Source organism: Pseudophryne corroboree, chromosome 9 (genome assembly GCF_028390025.1).
Source record: "Pseudophryne corroboree isolate aPseCor3 chromosome 9, aPseCor3.hap2, whole genome shotgun sequence".
Lineage (NCBI taxonomy): Eukaryota > Metazoa > Chordata > Amphibia > Anura > Myobatrachidae > Pseudophryne > Pseudophryne corroboree.
Window position 1 is genome coordinate 418,346,787 of NC_086452.1, and position 19,729 is coordinate 418,366,515.

The 19,729-nt window shown below is 42.8% G+C and overlaps 1 pseudogene; it reads right to left on the reverse strand.

Moving 5' to 3' along the window:
- The window catches only part of LOC134958838 (intermembrane lipid transfer protein VPS13A-like), a 35,251-nt pseudogene extending 19,579 nt beyond the window's left edge, over positions 1–15,672 (reverse strand).
- Positions 15,673–19,729: the final 4,057 nt, after the last annotated feature.

A 19,729-nucleotide genomic window follows, 5' to 3' on the forward strand; every position in this document is an offset into this window, starting at 1 on the left:
AATGGTGATATATTTCGGGGTCACATACCCCTGCACCAAATCACTCACAATCAAAGGTTGAAATACAGGCTTCTCATAAAGTTAGCAGGAAAACCGTCACCATATAGATTCAGGGGAAGCCCCCTTCAAATTAAAACTCACAGAATGGAAACTTGTGTTCAGGCACATAGGGCAAACAATCACGTGGATCCAACACCAAATATAGGGACCAGGGGACACCCCCTGTCACCAAAACACTCACAGGCTAAAACTTGTAATAATGCATGGTAGGTGGGTCTTTATCCTTTTCCTTATTGATCCACATTCATCTTTTAGACCTCAGTCCTCAGGAAAAGATAAGTAAGTGAACCAATCCTTTCACTTAAAAAACACTTTATTAAAAAAACTTTTAAAAGACTGTAAGGAGCATACCCGGTTTTGGAGATAGCCCAAGGACAAGATGATAACTTTGAAACAAAACGGGGCCCCGTTTATTTTGATCCTGGAATTCTCTCCTCACCAGATAGCGTCCTCACCGTAGCACAGGTACCCCCACCTACGCGTTTCGATCCTCTAGGGATCTTTGTCAAGGTGTATGGGGTGACCTGTGATATGTGCAATATATATACCCATAGCAATTAACAAACATTGTTCAGATGTGAGCAATTAACACCATGAACCCCTCCCCTGTATATCATAGAATAAAAACGCCGGAGTGGGGTAGACACAACATCTACGAGAGACAGAGTCCCACAGTAACTATGAAGCAGGATGTGATGGAGCCCTGATGGAAGGAGGATAGACGTAATTTTCATCTTGAACGGAAATGAGCCGGCAGCCATATTGAGAGAGGCAATGGATTGCCCTAACGGCCGGGACTATGTATTATCTAATACAGGAACTCTATGCTGAAGGGGTTTTATTCTATGATATACAGGGGAGGGGTTCATGGTGTTAATTGCTCACATCTGAACAATGTTTGTTAATTGCTATGGGTATATATATTGCACATATCACAGGTCACCCCATACACCTTGACAAAGATCCCTAGAGGATCGAAACGCGTAGGTGGGGGTACCTGTGCTACGGTGAGGACGCTATCTGGTGAGGAGAGAATTCCGGGATCGAAATAAACGGGGCCCCGTTTTGTTTCAAAGTTATCATCTTGTCCTTGGGCTATCTCCAAAACCGGGTATGCTCCTTACAGTCTTTTAAAAGTTTTTTTAATAAAGTGTTTTTTAAGTGAAAGGATTGGTTCACTTACTTATCTTTTCCTGAGGACTGAGGTCTGAAAGATGAATGTGGATCAATAAGGAAAAGGATAAAGACCCACCTACCATGCATTATTACAAGTTTTAGCCTGTGAGTGTTTTGGTGACAGGGGGTGTCCCCTGGTCCCTATATTTGGTGTTGGATCCACGTGATTGTTTGCCCTATGTGCCTGAACACAAGTTTCCATTCTGTGAGTTTTAATTTGAAGGGGGCTTCCCCTGAATCTATATGGTGACGGTTTTCCTGCTAACTTTATGAGAAGCCTGTATTTCAACCTTTGATTGTGAGTGATTTGGTGCAGGGGTATGTGACCCCGAAATATATCACCATTATTGAAGTGTCAACTCACCACTGTATATAAGTGCAATCATACCCAACAGTACTACACAAGGATTCTCTCTGTTTTCTTTGTTCCCCTCATGCTCTACATTATCCTAAGAACCAAGCGGAACACCTCCAGAATTCCACCCATCAGGGGAGTACACTCATTTCTCTCATTTTATTATTGTATTTTCTTGGGCGCACTAGTCAGCCAGAGATAATCTGTGTTTGTGTATATTATTTGGGATCCAGGGTGTGATCCTCTATCTCAGGGCTGATTGGAGCTGCCCAATTGTGCGCACAAGGATTGTATCATTTTGTCTTTTGCTATAGTAACGTCATGACTGGAGTCTGTGGCCGATCACAGACATGTGGGGGATTGGCTTTACAGCCATTCTCTCACCGTCACTACTGCCACAACCCACTGCGGACCCCCGGGATCCCCATGCTGACGCTCTGCTGACCCCCGGGACCCCCCCTACCAATGCGACAGACCCACGTGGATCTCCAGGACCTGTCCAGATAACAGGTATTCTGTTGTCTGGAAAAATCCCATATCTGGAATGTTCCTGCTCCCAAGCATTCCGGATAAGGGATACTCAACCTGCACTTATATCTCTATAGATTTAGAGTATATATATATATATATATATATATATTTGTAAACAAGTTACTCTGCACCCAATAATGCGCTTATAGCAACACTATAAACCACAGCCAGGTTGGGGGAAAAAATATATATGGTGTGTGGCACTCAGACGACTTGACCACCAATGTAGATATAGAGTTTATATATATATATATATATATATATATATATGTCTATAAATATATAGATTTACATACTGTATGACACACATACATACAGACATAACATACACACACGCATACCGGGGGCAGAATGTGAGGAGGAGAGGGAGCAGCACTTACTATGCTCTTCTGTCCTTCTACGGATGAGAGAGCTCCTTGCAGCAGCAGGCCAGCAGCAGCTTATGTGATCGCGGTCGCGATCGTGGTTTGTACTGAGACAGAGACACAGCTGTCTCCGTCTCAGAATAAAATAATTTGGCTGGTCAGGGGGGGTTTCTGGGTACTCAGAAACCCCCCCTGCGTGCGCTACTGTTACCCGAGTAGGATTCACGGGTCACTTGATCCGGGTTTTTGCGGGGGGAACTTTTCCACTAGTAAAAACCACGTGTAAATGCACGCCCCCATGCATTTACCCGTGTTTTTTGAGCTAGTGGAAAAAGGGTATTAGTTTGATCCCTCCTACTGATTTTGTCATGTCTACAAGAAAAGAGTGTTTACGTCTACTTTTCTAGCACACCTTAAATTCCTATATCCACTCCTGCTCCTAGAAATCTGAGTGAGGCTGCAGCACCAAGGGCCAGATTTATCAAGCATTGGAGAGTGATAAATTGCACAGTGATAAACTACCAACCAACCAGCTCATAACTGACATTTTACAGACTGTGGGGCAGATTTATTAAGCCTGGTGAAGTGACAAAGTAGATGATGATAACGCACCAGCCAGTCAGCTCCTAACTGACATTTTTCCATCCCAGCCTGTGACATGGAAGTTAATGTTTGAAAAATGACAGTTAGGAGCTGATTGGTTGGTACTTTATCACCGTGCAATTTATCATTCTCAAGGCTTGATTAATCTGGGCCTTGGCAAGTGGTAAAACTTTTTCAGGTGTCAACAATCTTGAGGGTTGGTGCACGCCCTTACAGTTTTTAGCCAGTTGTATTTCATTAATCTGGTGCTGTCTTTTAAAAGTATCTTATGCCCCGTTTAGCAACTAAAGGTGGCGTTTACATCCTACACACTTCACTAACCCCCCTCTCTACAGCCTGCAGGGTTTTGGTACAGCGCTTGGATACTAGAGGACAATGAACGCCATAATGCTGTTCTCTCACTTTCTACAAACTAACTGCCCTCTCCTGTCTGCTCACTTTGTTCTGACCTTTAACAGCAATCTGTTTGATGTACATTTTAGAACTTTGATACTGCACTCGGCTGATGGATAACAGCTAAGATCTGCTGTGTTTATAGTACAACTGTAACTAATTGGTCTCGCATTGAAAAACACATTAGGCATTACCGCTTGCATGTGTAAGACTACAGGGTAAGTGGAGATCTACTTGTCGTGACTGGAAAGAGTTAGCATTGTAGTTATTTCAATTCAAGATTTCTTTTTTTTTTTAACGTTTCAGAAGGGTTAAGGTAACAAAAATAATGACAAAAATAATTCTGCTTAATAAAACAAATAAGCAAAATGAATATCTGTTTTTACATTATTTTTGCTTATGTAATATAGATGATGGAGGAACAAATGGTAGCCAAGTGGACGCTTCAGAAATCTATGTTGGACCATTATAGGCAAGGCGGAGAAATTTCTCAAACAGGAAAAATGATGGTTTAGCAATTTCCCTGATTTAACCTTTAGCCACACAGTTCTGTATAAATACTGTATATGCGCAATCTGCATATGCAATTTTGTAACATCAATGTTAATGTTGACAAGGACTTTCATTTAAGTTTTAGTCTTATGCAATTAGTTCCGATTACATTTCGGAGCTAATGAATTCGCCCCACTCGTATTCATTTAGGGCTGTTTTCGGCAGTTTTGAAGGTATTTTCGCCAATGCCTTTTCACCTTAAATTATTAAGTGAAAAGGAATTGGCTTAAAATGCCCAAAAATCTGCATTTTTGACGGAAAACAAGTGGATTCGCTGATCCACGTGTGTTTTCCACCCCTGTCACATTTTCCGCCTAGGCAAAAGTATTGCATAGGGCGAATCTCCATTCGCCCTTAAAATAGCAAAAAAGCTCTGATTTTTCACTTAGGCGAAAAAACTGAGCTAATTGCATACGCCCCTTAGTCGCTTACTTAAAATTGTAGTTGGGTTTAAAGTCACATTTTAGTCTTTTTCTTTTGCTTAGTTTTAGTCAAGATTTAGGGCCCAATTCAGGTTGGAACGCATCCGAGATGCGTTTGCATTCTTTCCGGGCCCGCCATAGTGCGCAAGTGCAAGACCCGCACTGCGTGACGTCACGCGCTGCCAGCTGTGAGTGAAAACATGGCCACCCTGCATCTGCTTTTGCAGCTAGGCAGGGGGGCATCTGCAAAACAGCAATGCAATCCCAATTGCAGTAACTAGGATGAGCAGGATGCACAGAAATGGGGTTGGAACTGTCACTATCCCGTGGCACCTTTGGACGCTTCTTGCACTTAGGTCCCAGAGCGATCCTTTAGACACTCAACTTCTTTCTGGTATTGGCAGCAAGCAGTGCAGAGCCGTCATGAGCCCATCTCTTCTTTTGCCCAGCGGCCCCGTCCCCTCATTGTGACATCATAGACGGGAACGGGGGCAGCACTGAATGGATTTTTTCCCCATGGCTGTGGGGCAGATTTGCTAAACAAGTGGAAGTGTTGCACGTAGCAACCAATCAGATTATAGCTATCATTTATATAGCACATCCTAGAAAATGTTTGTTAGTATCTGATGGGTTGCTCTGGGCAACACCTCTAATTTTCCTTTTTTAGTTTTCGTTTATCTACCCCACGAGCAACAAGCTCTACTGGGGAGTAACGTGCCTTTTTGTTTAAAATGTCTAACTGTAGAGAGCTGTAAAATATATTAGTGCTATACAGTATATCAGGCCTGGCATACCTGGCTCTCCAGTTGTTGTGAAACTACAAGTCACAGCATGCCCTGAAACAGTTCTGCTATTAGGGAATGCTAATTAGGGATTTTATTTTTGTTTTGCTATTAGGGAATTCAGCACGGATACTGCAAAATGTCAAAAATATTTTTTTAATTTTGCATTCAACTTTGATCTCTGTTACAATGTTATCACACACAACTGGTGAGAACTGACTTGGAAAAATACAAACACGAGACTTTACTGCAAAGAAACAAGTTCAGAATCAACTATTACAAACCTCTAAAGGTGCTTTAGAAACGCATGGCATAAAGGCTTAAACCTTCCTCTGTTGGCTGTGCTCCAACTTTAATATTTTCCTAAGGATGAACTGTTCTCTTGCAGGTCTTGAAAGAAAAAAAAACAAATCTTCCCTATTTCCTTTTCTTTTATTCTTAAAATAAAGACTAGTGTAAAAACAATAAATGATGAAAGACACACCTTTTCATGGCGACTTTTTTAACACCTCATCAAAATGTGTTTTAAGACGATTTTTATGGCTCTTCTTGCTGATAGAAGGATAAAAATTGTGTGTCTGATTAATGCTTATTCCAAATAGATTCCTCAGTAATGCCGTGCAAGAGTCTCACCATTTTCTTTTCAGTTATATCAGACACCTGTTAGCACTGCTCTATAGTTATCTATAGGTGACCTGTAAAGGTGAAAGAAACATTTTGCAAATATCCATATTTCTAGAAATAAGAAGGTTGTCTCTTAAAATCTAACCCCTCCCACCCATCTGTGCACCGCACATGGGCCCTCATTCCGAGTTGTTCGCTCGCTAGTTGCTTTTAGCAGCAGTGCAAACGCTAGGCCACCCCCCTCTGGGAGTGTATCTTAGCTTAGCAGAAGTGCGAACGAAAGATTAGCAGAATTGCACAGGAAAAATTTCATGCCGTTTCTGAGTAGCTCCAGACCTACTCCTATCTTGCGATGAATGCAGTCTGTTTAGTTCCTGGTTTGACGTCACAAACACGCACTGCGTTCGGCCAGCCACTCCCCCATTTCTCCAGCCACTCCTGCATTTTTGCCTGGCACGCCTGCGTTTTTTAGCACACTCCCTGAAAACGCAGAGTTACCGCCCAGAAACACCCACTTCCTGTCAATCATACTACGATCACTCGAGCGACTGAAAAACGTAGCTCGAGCTAGGGTAAAACTACAAAGTTTTGTGTGAAAGTACTTAGCGCATGCGTGCTGCATACCATGCACATGCGCAGAATTGACGCTTTTTCACTTGATCTCTGCGCTGCGAAAAACGGCAGCGAGCGAACAACTCAGAATAACCACCATAGTGTTTTCTCACTTTTGAGGATAAGGGGTGTGGCCACATCTCCCCATTGCCACACCCCCTCAGTACCCTCACCCTGCAGGTGAACTCTATTGCTGGCTATTCCAAGCCATAACCTTTACCCGGGGCATTCTGTAATCCAAATCGATTTATAATGGACAGCATCAGTACAAGTACCACAGCTGTCCTGCAATGGCTAACCCATTATCATTAAAATGCATAATAATTGAAATAAACATATTTTTATATATTTTTTCTCTCTTTAATATTTTTGTATTATTATTATTATTGTTATTATTATATATCTGTCCTGTTCCTAACTTCATTTTTTTATATTTGTGAAACAAAGTCACTGCATGTATAGTATGTGAAACAAAGTCACTGCATGTATAGTATGTGAAACAAAGTCACTGCATGTATAGTATGTGCTCCTTGACATCTAACTGACCTGCAAGCTGGTGAGCTGATCATCGCTGCCTTTGTGACTTTTTTAGTTTTATTATATGGCAGTGACTATTTTATGCAGAAAAGTAAAGGAATTACTTGAAAATCATTTTAGCAAATGTAATTATTATTTACAGGCATATTTACCACAATTCATATTGCGAAAGTTAGGAAATATTACTTGAATGTATAAAAAAAATCACTCAGAGGGACAGAGCTCGCAAAAAAGCTTTATCCCTGCGAATCCCTCGCCCACTCTTCTCACTGTATTGTTCAGAATAAAGAATACAGTACAGTGATAATTTGTCTGCGCATGCACTCCCCCCCTCGCTGCTGCTGCTGCCTGTCTTCCCCGGCTACCTATCACTGCAGCCCGGCTGCCTCCTCCCTTGTCTCCGCTGTACTTGCCCTGGCTCCACTGCTGCTGTCCAGCTCTGCTGACACCCCACCACCGCTGATAGCCTGCTGCCACCACTGCCCCCTGCCATCACTCTCTCTGCCCTACTCCCCCTGCTGCTGCCCTAGCACCCTTCCCCTGGTGTAAAAAAAGAACTTGCAACAGGGGTTGGGTGGTGGTCTCCACTGACCAGTGGATTATGTGATGCTGCAGTCAGCTGAGATGCAGCAAAATTTTTGAATCTCAGCTGACAGTAGTCATTAGCTATTCCACCGATCAGAGGAGGTCACCGATCGCCGGTCCACCGGGAAGTGTTTTTTTTTTTTATGGTGATAAGCTTTTGGTCTATTTAGAGCACAAATCGGACCACAGGGGCCAGCTCTCGGCTCTGCTCTGCCTGTCTGAGCAGAGTAGGAGTCGGTGAACAGGGGGGAACCCTTCTTAAAGCCATCTCCAAATGGCATTTTTATTGCAGGGCTCCCAACTCACCCCTGATTTTTTTTTCACAATTCCCCTTAGTATATTTAAATCAGATTGCATTTCCCATTATGGGGCTAATTCAGGTTGGATTGCAAATCGCGATCCAACCGGAATTTTTACTATGGCCCCGCGTGCGCATGCGCAGCGCCCATCCTGCACATGCGCCAGCACCTTCTGCGCGCGGGGGGGAGCGGCAGAAAAAGCGATCGCCTCTGCCTGTCAGTCTGGCAGAGGCGGTTGCGGGGCGGGGGGGGGGGGAAAGGGAGGAGAAACGGTGGGCGGTGCGGCACGAACGGGGCATGTTGGGGGCGGGGTCCCGGCAGCTGCGTGACATCACACACAACCGCCGCGACAGGTAAGATGGCGCCGGGACGCCTGCGGCCGCAGCATGCTAGGATAAGGATAGCAAATGCTGCTGATTAGCAGAATTTGCTATCCTTACTGAATTATCCCCTGTATGTATGGCAAATATGCTTTGCTTACTTAAAATATGTGAATTAAAGGACCTGGAGTTGTCTTTCATGAAATCTGATCTAAAAGCCCCTTAATACATCCGTGTTCACATTATTTTAGTAAAAATAAATAAATTGATAAGTAGTGCCCTTAGTGTTAACCAAGTTTCATTATGTCCTATGAAAATTCATAAAATCAGTTATTATTTATATACCACCAGGGACATTTTAAGATCGAATATCTCTTTGGAATCATCTTAATAAATATACTCTTTAATATTTACTGTAATAATGAAAAAGTTATTTATAATTATAATTTAAAAAAAAAAAAACTCTGTAAGAGAAGACTGCCCCCCTAGGAACAATTGTAGAATAAATGAAATGCAATATCTTTTTAACAAAGCCTTTTGCACTAACCGGAGAACCATTGTTTGACATAGTTATATGAAGCTTACAAAATGCATAATATTGCTTTTAAACTTTAAAGTATAACTTGATAAGATGAATAAGATATATTTGCTCTTCAAAGGCAAAAGAAAGTGAAAAGAGACGTCTTTCAGTTAAAAACCAAACAGCTTTAATCAGGTTCTTATCCTGTCCAGCAAATCAACTGTGAGAATAACAGTTCCAAGTCTGCCTTTGTGCGCAGTACAGATAGTGCTTTGGACATGAAACAGCCCAGATGTGCTCCAGCTTTGTGGAACTAATTTTAACAAGATGTTTATTCAGTTACAAAGGGTGGAATTATTTTGGCACTTTCCTGTGTTCAAACACCTGGTTTTGACAAACATTTCATCAAACTTTTTCTTTTCTTTTTTTTGTCAAGATCTGGCTCAGTAACAGATATAAAAGGTGCCTTATGTTTAAGTCAGCCATGGTTACTGCACGTTAAAGGGGGTGATTTGTAAATGTATTAAAAAAGGTATAGTGACCCTGTGTCTATGTATGATTGACTCATGAGCATTCTTGAGTATGCTGCTGATTAGTATATATGGAGTAGCTTGGTTGTAATTGCTAATTGCCATTTATTTGCAGCATGACGTGCTGCCTTTTACAGAGTTGCTGCTCTGCTAGACTAGGTGGTCTATTTACTAAGCCTTGGAGAGAAATAAAGTGGACGGAGATAAAGTACCAGCCAACCAGCTCCTGTCATGTTATAGGCTGTGGGGTAAATGTATGACACAACATTATGTGCACTAATACCGCTTACCCTCATGTATTAATGTGGCAGTGTGTGCCCACTATGTGCCCCCATACCCCCTCCACTATACGCCCCTCATTATCGGTGTTGCTAACTAAAAGATAGCATGCCAATGTGGGGGGGAATGTATGAACTGACCATTCCAACACCTGCAGCTATCGATTTCGACAGCTGGAGGTGCCGATACCCTAGCACCACAGCAAGGACAGAGCTGTCCCTGGCTGTGGCGGGAGCCGACTCCGTGATGCACATGGAAGATCTTGCGATAATATCAATATCCCACACATGCACAGTGGAGCCGGCTGGGCAGGGAGACACAGCTGTAATACCCCCATTGTTGTCATTTAAAAAGACCCCCTGTGTTTTTTTAATTTGGTCAGCACTTCTGTTGACATCTTCCTCATTATCACTTCAGAATCAAGTCCTTCAATAATGATCTCTGAAATTTTGTACTTCTGTTCACGGATAAAAACACGAAGGCAGGACAATTCTGCACACACGTGAAGATTTACAACAGAGGTCCTCAAACTCGGTCCTCGGGGGCCCACACAGTGCATGTTTTGCAGGTAACCCAGCAGGTGCACAGGCGTATTAATTACTCACTGACACATTTTAAAAGGTCCACAGGTGGAGCTAATTATTTCACTTGCGATTCTGTGAGGAGACCTGCAAAACATGCACTGTGTGGGCCCCCGAGGACTGAGTTTGAGGACCTCTGATTTACAACATTGTTGTGTTTTAAATTCTTCAGTGTTCTTTTCTTTCTTTGCTCCTCCTTCTTCTCTTCCTCTGCATCTTCGACAAGCGGTTCAGGATCCTTGTCTTCAGACTGTGGCAGGAGATTAGTGAGGAAGCTCATTGTACTCAGAAGAGCCTCTGGTGGTCATTCCGAGTTGATCGCAGCAAGTAACTTTTAGCTGCTGCGATCAATAGTCCACACCCATGGGGGAGTGTATTTTAGCTTTGCAGGGCTGCGATCGCTTGTGCAGCCCTGCTAAGCTAAACAAATTTCAAGCAGTTTCATAGTAGCCCTGGACATACTTACCCTGTGTGATGTTCCCTGCGATGCTGAAGCTGCTTCTGACGTCAGACATCCGCCCTCCGTTGGTCTGGACACGCCTGCGTTTTTCAATCCACTCCCCGAAAATGGCTGGCAACGCTGTGGAGACGCCCAGGACCGCCTTCTTCCTGTCAATCTTCTTAGCGGTCCGCTCTGCGACCACTTTGTTCTCTGGACGCGTCGTAACCCGGCGACCCCTGTTGCCAGGCAATGTCGCACATGCGCAATGCGGCCACTGCGCATGCGCATTCCGCACCCGTTCGCACCACAGCGAGAAACCGCTGCGTGCGAACGGGTCGGAATGACCCCCTCTGTGTGGAGTTGTACATCTAGAGATGAGAAGTTCACCTTTATTAGTTGTTCAACATTTTTATAAGTAGTCTTGAATTCTGGCCCATTTACATGGGCCTTTACATAGTCCATGGTTAGAAGATCATCTGTGGTATTATCCAGTGTGGTGAGAAGGTGCACGGACTTCTCTTCATCACCTGTGTACTGTGGGCATCTTAAAGAGATCTCTCTAAGATATGCATGTGCTGACATGCAGGGGCGGATTGGGAACAAAAAGCGGCCCTGGAAAAATTTGTACTAGTGGCCCCACATGTGCAGCACCAGAGGTGTAAGGTCTAGCCATGGGCCATGGCAGCAGCACCCTCCCCCCAAGACTTTCCAGATAGTGGGCATGTCCAGCATCAAGGGGGAAGTTAAAAAGAAAATTAAATATTATGAGCACATTATATGATACACCTTCAGAATTTAGGAAACTATATCAAGCTTTAGAAAGATATATTTTATTGCTTATTACACCAACCGTATCCCAATCACTATTCACTCAATCTTATATGTCAGCCAAGCAGGCAGACAGAGCATACACTAGATCATCTGCAATCACAGGCTAAGTGGCAAAGTAATTTTCATATATGCAAATTATTTTGCATCTTATTCATTATGTCTATAAAAAGGACCACATGTCCTCAAACAAAACAGGCCCCACGGGTGCGTCGGCCCACCGGGAATCTTCCCTGTAAACCCTATGGCCAATCCGCCTCTGCTGACATGTCAAATGTCCGTACATTACGTTCTGTGCCCAGCCCCAAAATCTCCAACTGTAGAACAATTTTCTGAGCATCTTCAGATAGGCTACATAACTGCAGTATCACCACCGGTATTTCAAATCTCATCTGAAATTCTGTCATATTTTTCAGAGTTTCTTGTTTCACTCATTTCTTCCTTTCCATGCTGCTAGATCTGGTCAGGGAGCCAGCGGAGACCTTGAAGAAAGGCATGTCTTCAACTGGACTGGTGGGAGCATCATAGAATTCATCACATTCTGACTCCAAAATCAGATTCAATAATTGACTGGAGACTCACTAAATCAGGATGCCTTGCAACCAGCTGAGATGTGTTCAGTGGAGGAGACTTTTGTATTGGAACTTTTTGGCGAGAAGCAGATAGCGCAGGAGAAGATTCTGGTTTAGGTATGGAGTCAATTAATTCCAATATACCTCTGAGCTTCTGATCAGATATCTGTACAGAAAGCAAAGGCAGTTCTCCAAACAGTTTAAATTTTGGCATCCTGGCATCGGTTACTAGTACCCTGGCCCAGCTAAAATCCACCCTTAGATCCATTGGCTCTAGAATATGCTGAGCAGAATGCTTCTGTCTATGAGCTTCTTTCCAGTTCTCAGAATGTCTGCTGTACAGTAGCTGCATGCAGCAAAGTTGTATATCAAAACTCTCATAGGCTCTTGACATAATATCTTCAAGGGTGTTCGGCCCTACTTTCAGCTGGGGAAGGTTGGAGTGACTTTTGCTGGTCATCTTCAAACTACCTAAATCCAAAATAAGCAAATTCAAAGTTTTATCTTAAAAAACATTTTGGGCAACAAGGATGTATGGAGCCATGAGAAAAACTTTTAAATCAAGAACCTTCTGTGTCTCTATAACATAGACTAGTCCTGTTGATGTTTTGTCCCTAAACTCTTCCAATTTGGTCAAAGTGGCAGAGGTGATCTGTTCAAGAAGAAAATTTTGTGGAGGACAGAAAAAATCCACTAAAATGTTGATGGTTGTAGCATCATATATTATTTCAAGAGGTTGAGAATCCACAATAAAACTTTGGTCAGCCCTCTCATCCAGAGGATTTGTTTCAAACAAGAAGCTCAACAATAAAATGTTATTGTCCATTACGACATTTTGGGAAGACAATAAGAAAGGAATAGACTTGCTCTGGTTTATGCCTGTTACCTCAAATGTGCCAATATGGGCTTCAAATCTAATTGCTTGTGCTCCAGGTCGCTGTTTTAACACTGTGCTCAAATCAGTTCTAGCCAGATTAATTAATTTAAGTTTTCCTTTGTCTTCTTGTAACTGAATGGACATACTTAGCAATTTCACACAGAATATAATTGCTTCATATCTTTTTGGCAAGGTTGGGTCCACAGCTGTGTCACTGTATCCAATTGCTGCATACAGCTTTGCCTTTTCTTCAGGTGTCATCAATTCTTCATAACTTTTGTCTCTACATTTTTTTCTGTGTTCTCTCCAGACCAGCCTCACATCCAACCAAACCATGCTTTTGAGTTGCTTTTGAGTTGCTGTCCTCATCTTTTGCTCCTTCCCTGAAAATTTTAAGACCGGCATTGCATGCCTCCACTTCTGTGTGTTGTCTTGCTAGAGTGATGCAAAATATGTCCAGTGGTCTTTCATGCACCTCTGCCATCCGGACGTCGTCAGACTGTTTCTTTGAGGTTATCTTTACTTTGTACAACTCTTTGTGTCTCTAAACCTGCTGTCTGTGCTTCCGAATATGTTTTCACGACCACATATTTACACGTAGTTTTATATTAACTTCAAGGTTATAGCACGGTTAAATTCACGGTTATAGCATAATTCCACCATTTCCTGGCATTATTGTGAACGCAATCAGTTGGTCGGAACTTTCTATATGGCAAATTTCTAGACATCTAGAAGCTCGATGACACTGTGATACTGTGGTTTATTAAATTCAATGGCTATGTCTTGAAGATTTACATCCAGATCTATTTTTGGTGAAGAAAAATCAAAATCCGAACGTGGGTTCATGCATAGTTTTGCCCTTCCTGAAATGGGACAGAATACAAAATCATAGCCTTTGGGGATCATGTTGTGAGTAGCAACTCCATATTTCAAAACACCCAAAGCTTCATTGTAACTTCGATGGTAGCACATTTTAGATTTCACTTTCCAATAGGGAAACAGATTGTCAAGGCGTATAAGCTTAAGCTTATAAAACAATCTGGGAGATTCATCATATACTGTAGGCATGGAATCCAATTTTTATCAGATGTCTGACGTTTTGAAGCAAGGTTCCAAATGAAAGGGGCCACTCAGGATTTGTGATACAGGTTGAGTATCCCTTATCCAAAATGCTTGGGACCAGAGGTATTTTGGATATGGGATTTTTCCGTATTTTGGAATAATTGCATACCATAATGAGATATCATAGTGTTGGGACATAAATCTAAGCACAGAATTCATTTATGTTACATATACACCTTATACACACAGCCTGAAGGTCATTGTAGCCAATATTTTTTGTAACTTTGTGCATTAAACAAAGTGTGTGTACATTCACACAATTCATGTATGTTTCAAATACACCTCGTACACACAGCCTAAAGGTCATTTAATACAATATTTTTAATAACTTTGTGTATTAAACAAAGTTTGTGTACATTGAGCCATCAGAAAACAAAGGTTTCACTATCTCACTCTCACTTAAAAAAGTCCGTATTTCGGAATATTCCGTATTTCGGAATATTTGGATATGGGATACTCAACCTGTATCATCATCTTATCTGATATACAATAGATGAAATAACCCTATTTAGGAATACTTCAATACAGGCGCTTTGAAAAATTAAATTAAAATATAACCACACAAAAGACTAGGCGACTCCCACTCAGTGATCTGAAATCACCGAAGGTATATAAATGAACAATATAGAATACACTATACAAGGGAGCGCATAAATAAAAAATGAACAATTTATTATTATATTGATATAGATACTATAGTATCATCATAAGACATATTAATATAACCACATCAAATGACTTCAACCATTCTATGTGCCGACACTAATGAATAATAGCACAATGCCAATTGAGATGTATAAGGAGTAATCTTAATATTCCTGTAGACACTATTGATGTCCTAACGTCCTGATTGAATATAAATCACTGTAGATTCCACATACTATGTATGATAATCACAATGCGGCGTGGACTGTTAGGAACAAGATACCGGTAGTCCTTTTATGAATGAGATTATTCTGTCCCAATAATGAGCCTCATTAAACAACAATGTCTCTCCACTCTTGGACAATATGAGGGTGTTTTAACCGGGCTGTATTAGTTGTAATTCTCACCAGTAATGTTTACATACCCCACTGCGTCCTTGTTCCGGACAATGGTCAATGCTGGAAGGCGCTGCCGGACCCTATAGCACAAGGGTGACGCAGTCCTCCACCCTCATTGCTGCTTGTAGCGTCACCATCTCAGCACGGGACTCCTCACTGCTCCTACGGCTGCTTGCCGCTTCATCTCCTTTGTTCATCTGTCTGCCGTCACCCTTGTGATAACCTGAGTTACTAGTTTCTCTACAAAAGTATCCTGCATTTATTCTTTTGGCTTTTCCTGGTCAGCCACTTTCTGTTTAGCGTCTTCAATGCGCCGCAATTCCCGCTGTCTGGCCTCCAAGAATTGCTTTCCTCTTTTTCTGCATCATATTTTATTATACTAGCTATAGGCACTATAAGTAGGTAGACTCCACCCAAAACAGCTTCCACTGACTGGCTATGTAGATTCTTCCATGGGATTTAAGATCAAGCTTTCTGATATGGCCTGCTTTTACTTTAAACGGCATATCCAATTGACTCAGTGCATTTTCTTTAATTTCTAGATTTTTCAATGCTACATCGCCTCACCATTTTCCTAACTTCAGCTGCGAGCTGTCCTGATTCACTACATAGTCCCCGAGGAAACAGTTCAACACATCCACCACCAGGTACTCAAACACCATGGTGTCCTCGTCTGTCCACCCTAAAAGATGTTTTTCTGACAGGGCTGACCGGGTCAATAGAAGTTCAGCCCATATCTTACTATGGGCTATATGGAATGCCCTGAATGTGCGGAACAGTTTTCTATTTAAAAGATGGGTTAAAAAAACAACAACAACAACAACAACAACAACACAGGGGGTCTTTTTAAATGACAACAATGGGGCTATTACACTTCTCCCCTCTAAAATTATACGTGTCCTCACATATAAGCCTTTGCACTATGCATCACTTAACACAGATACATCACATTTACATAAGCATCGAATTGGGTACAGTTCTTTGGTAAAGTAATCATTGTGTCTGGGGAATCAGGCCCGGCTGCACTTCCAGGGGTCAACCATAGTTTTGTTGCATCCGTAATCTAATTGTGACCGCAACGGGAGGCGGCCTCACACAGGCTGGGTGGCCTTGTCATGTGCTGGGCGGCCCCCAGCATGTGAGGAGATGAACGCAGATCTGGCTGCGTATGCAGAGATCTGCATTCATCTCTGAATAACTCCCTCTGGAAGGATTCAGTAAAGCTTGCAATTGCAAAGCAATCCTTCAAGGATAGGATCGATGCAAATTCAAAGAGCGATGACAGCTACTCTCACAAGTGAAATGTTGCATTTATGCCGCCACTTCACATTACAGGCGGATGTTCACATAGATTTCTGATCAATGGAAATGGGCAGAATTGCGTCTGCTTTACATGCCACTCAGTGGCCACTTTATTACATACACTTGTACACCTGTTCATTTATACAAATAACTAATCAACCAGTCAAGTTGCAGTAACTCAATGTTTAAAAGCATGGTCAAGAGGTTCAGTTGTTGTTCAGTCCAAACACCAGAATGAGGAAGAAATATGATCTAAGTGACTGTGACTGTACAGAAAATTGCAAGAATGGTTAGTTTGAGTGTCTCAAAAGCTGCTGGTCTCCTGTGATTTTTACATATAACAGTTTACAGAGAATGTTGAGTAAAGCAAACAAGATTCAGTGAACGGCAGTTCTGTGGATAAAAACACTTTGTTAATGAGACATCCCTTTCATCCCGTTGCCTCTTTTCAATAATAAGGATTTCCATGTACCAAATCTGCGCTTCCAGGGTAGCATGGGACACCAATAGGACATATCATACAGGGTAGATCCAGGGGTGTAGCGCTGCACCAAATTGGGCAAATTTTTTTCTTGACTGTTCGAGCGGCATCATCAGCTTGTGTCTGTCCAGCTTTAAGCAGTATGCTGCGAGAGCGCAGGATGACATAGGCAACATTACTTCACATTGCTTCCAGGAACACAAACTCATTGGAAGCATGAAACAAGTGTTAAACACCAGCATTCTCTCTCACGCTCAGACTGGGTTCTCATTGTGAGATGGAAAGTCTTCTAAACAAGACTGAATTGATCAGATCTCCTGGCATTGCCTCCAGCTCCCTCCAGCAGGCAGGCACACAGTGAAGGGAGACCTGTGTATTACAGACCTGTAGCTCCACTAACACTCCTTGTTTATTAAGCAGGTGTTACTGGAACCAACGGTCATTTTCCTAGAGGTATCTTTTAATATATTCCACGCTCAACTTTTCCATCATTTTTCAAGCTTAAATTTCCGAGCAGGAAAGGATTATGTTGAAATGAAAGGTGCAATTATTTTAATTTGTAACCTTTAGAACCATTAATAAATGAACAATTTTAAAGTTGGTTCTTTACCCATTGAGATGTTTGGCCACAAGTACCTGCAGAACCATTTACAAATGCAAGGATTTTCATCTTTTGGTTTAGTATGCCCCATAGGCTAACAAGTCTGATGCAAACCCTCACTCCTAATTCTTTTACTTTACTGTTGTAGTAACAGTTAGCAAAAAGTAACTGCAATATGCTAAGACACTTTTACATTTCTTGCTGGTTGTTATAGTCCATGTTACAGTTATGGAATTGTGCCACTGCAGGAATTTTGGTTCACCCTCCTGAGGATCCCAATCTACTCTTTGGGGCTTCACTGTGTTGGTAATCTCAGTCAATCACTACATCTACAACAGCTATCGGCCCCATCTGACTGTTACTAAATACAGACTGTTTAATGGCCTATATGTAATACAGAAACATTGTACTATATAATGACCTAAAACAGTATGGACAGCATTCTATTGACTGTTATAGAGAGCGTCCTTGTGACGCCCCCAGCTCCAAAACACGCCTTGCCAAAGCCAAGGCCAACAGTGTGACGGTCTTCCACATAAGATACTTTATGTCTACCTCCTGTAACGGTTCAAACCAGTCCGATTGGAGGAATTGTAAAACCAAATTGAGATCCCAAGGTGCCGTGGGAGGCACAAAGGGAGGCTGGATATGAAGGACACCCTTCAAGAACGTCTGGACCTCAGGGAGAGAAGCCAATTGTGTCTGTTCTCACACCAAGAGACCTATTTCTTCCAGATACGGTGGTAATGTTTGGACGTTACCCCCTTCCTGGCCTGGATCATAGTCGGGATGACCTTGTCAGGAATCCCTCTCTTGGCTAGAATCAGCCGTTCAACTTCCATGCCGTCAAACGTAGCCGTGGTAAGTCTTGATAAACTAATGGACCCTGTTGCAGAAGATCCTCGTGAAGAGGCAGAGGCCATGGATCTTTGTTTAGCATCTCGAGAAGATCTGCATACTAGGCCCTTCGCGGCCAGTCCGGAGCAATGAGGATTGCTTGAACTCTTTCCCTTTTTATTCTTTTGGGAACTCTTTGGATCAGAGGAATTGTAGGAAACAAGTACACCAGCTGGTAGACCCACGGAGTTGTCAGTGCGTCGACCGCTACAGCCTGTGGGTCCCTCGACCTGGAGCAATAACGCTTGAGTTTCTTATTGAGGTGAGAGGCCATCATGTTCATTTGTGGATAACCCCACTGATGTGTCAGCCACTGGAACACCTCCGGGTGGAGGCCCCATTCCCCCGGGTGCAGGTCGTGTCTGCTGAGGAAATCTGCTTCCCAGTTTTCTACTCCCGGAATGAAGATCGCAGACAATGCCACAGCGTGCTTTTCTGCCCAGAGGAGAATTCTTGATACCTCTGACATTGCGTCTCTGCTTTTCGTTCCGCCCTGTCAGTTTATGTAAGTCACTGCCGTCACATTGTCTGACTGAACTTGAATGGCCTGATTTTGAAGAAGAGAGGTGTCCTGCAGAAGGGCGTTGTAGATAGCCCTGAGCTCCAGTATGTTTATTGGAAGGATGACTCCCTGACTTGACCACCTTCCTTGAAACTGCACCCCCTGGGTGACTGCACCCCAACCTCCGAGGCTTGCGTCTGTGGTTAATAGAATCCATTTCTGAATCCCAAACCTTCGACCCTTCACTAGGTGAGAAGTTTGTAGCCACCACAGAAGGGAGAGCCTGGCTTTTGGCGACAGATGAATCCTCTGATGCATGTGAAGATGCGATCCGGACCACTTGTCCAACAGATCCAGCTGGAAGGGCCTCGCATGAAACCTTCCGTACTGAATTGCCTCGTAAGAAGCCACCATTTTCCCCAAAAGGCAGATGCATAGATGTACTGAGATTCGGGTCGGCTTCAAGAAGACAGCCCGAACCATCGACTGAATTACCATTGCCTTTTCAGGTGTCCAGTAACATTCCCAGGAAATTAAGCTTCTGCGTTGGTTCTAGGTGAGATTTTTTAGGTTCAGAATCCACCCATGATCCAGGAGTAATCTTGTTGTGAGACTAATGTAATCCAACAACTGTTCCCTGGACGCAGCCTTTATCAGAAGATCATCCAGGTAAGGAATTACGTTCACTCCCTGTTTGCGGAGTAACATCATCATCTCTGCCATCACTTTGGTGAACACCCTCAGTGCCGTAGAGAGACCAAATGGCAGCGCCGGAAACTGGTAGTGACAGTTCTGCAGTGCAAACCGTAGATAAGCCTGATGAGGCGGCCAGATCCAAATGTGAAGGTACGCATCCTTGATATCCAGAGACGCTAGGAATTCACCCTCTACCAGACCTGAGATCACCGCTCTCAGAGACTCCATCTTGAACTTGAA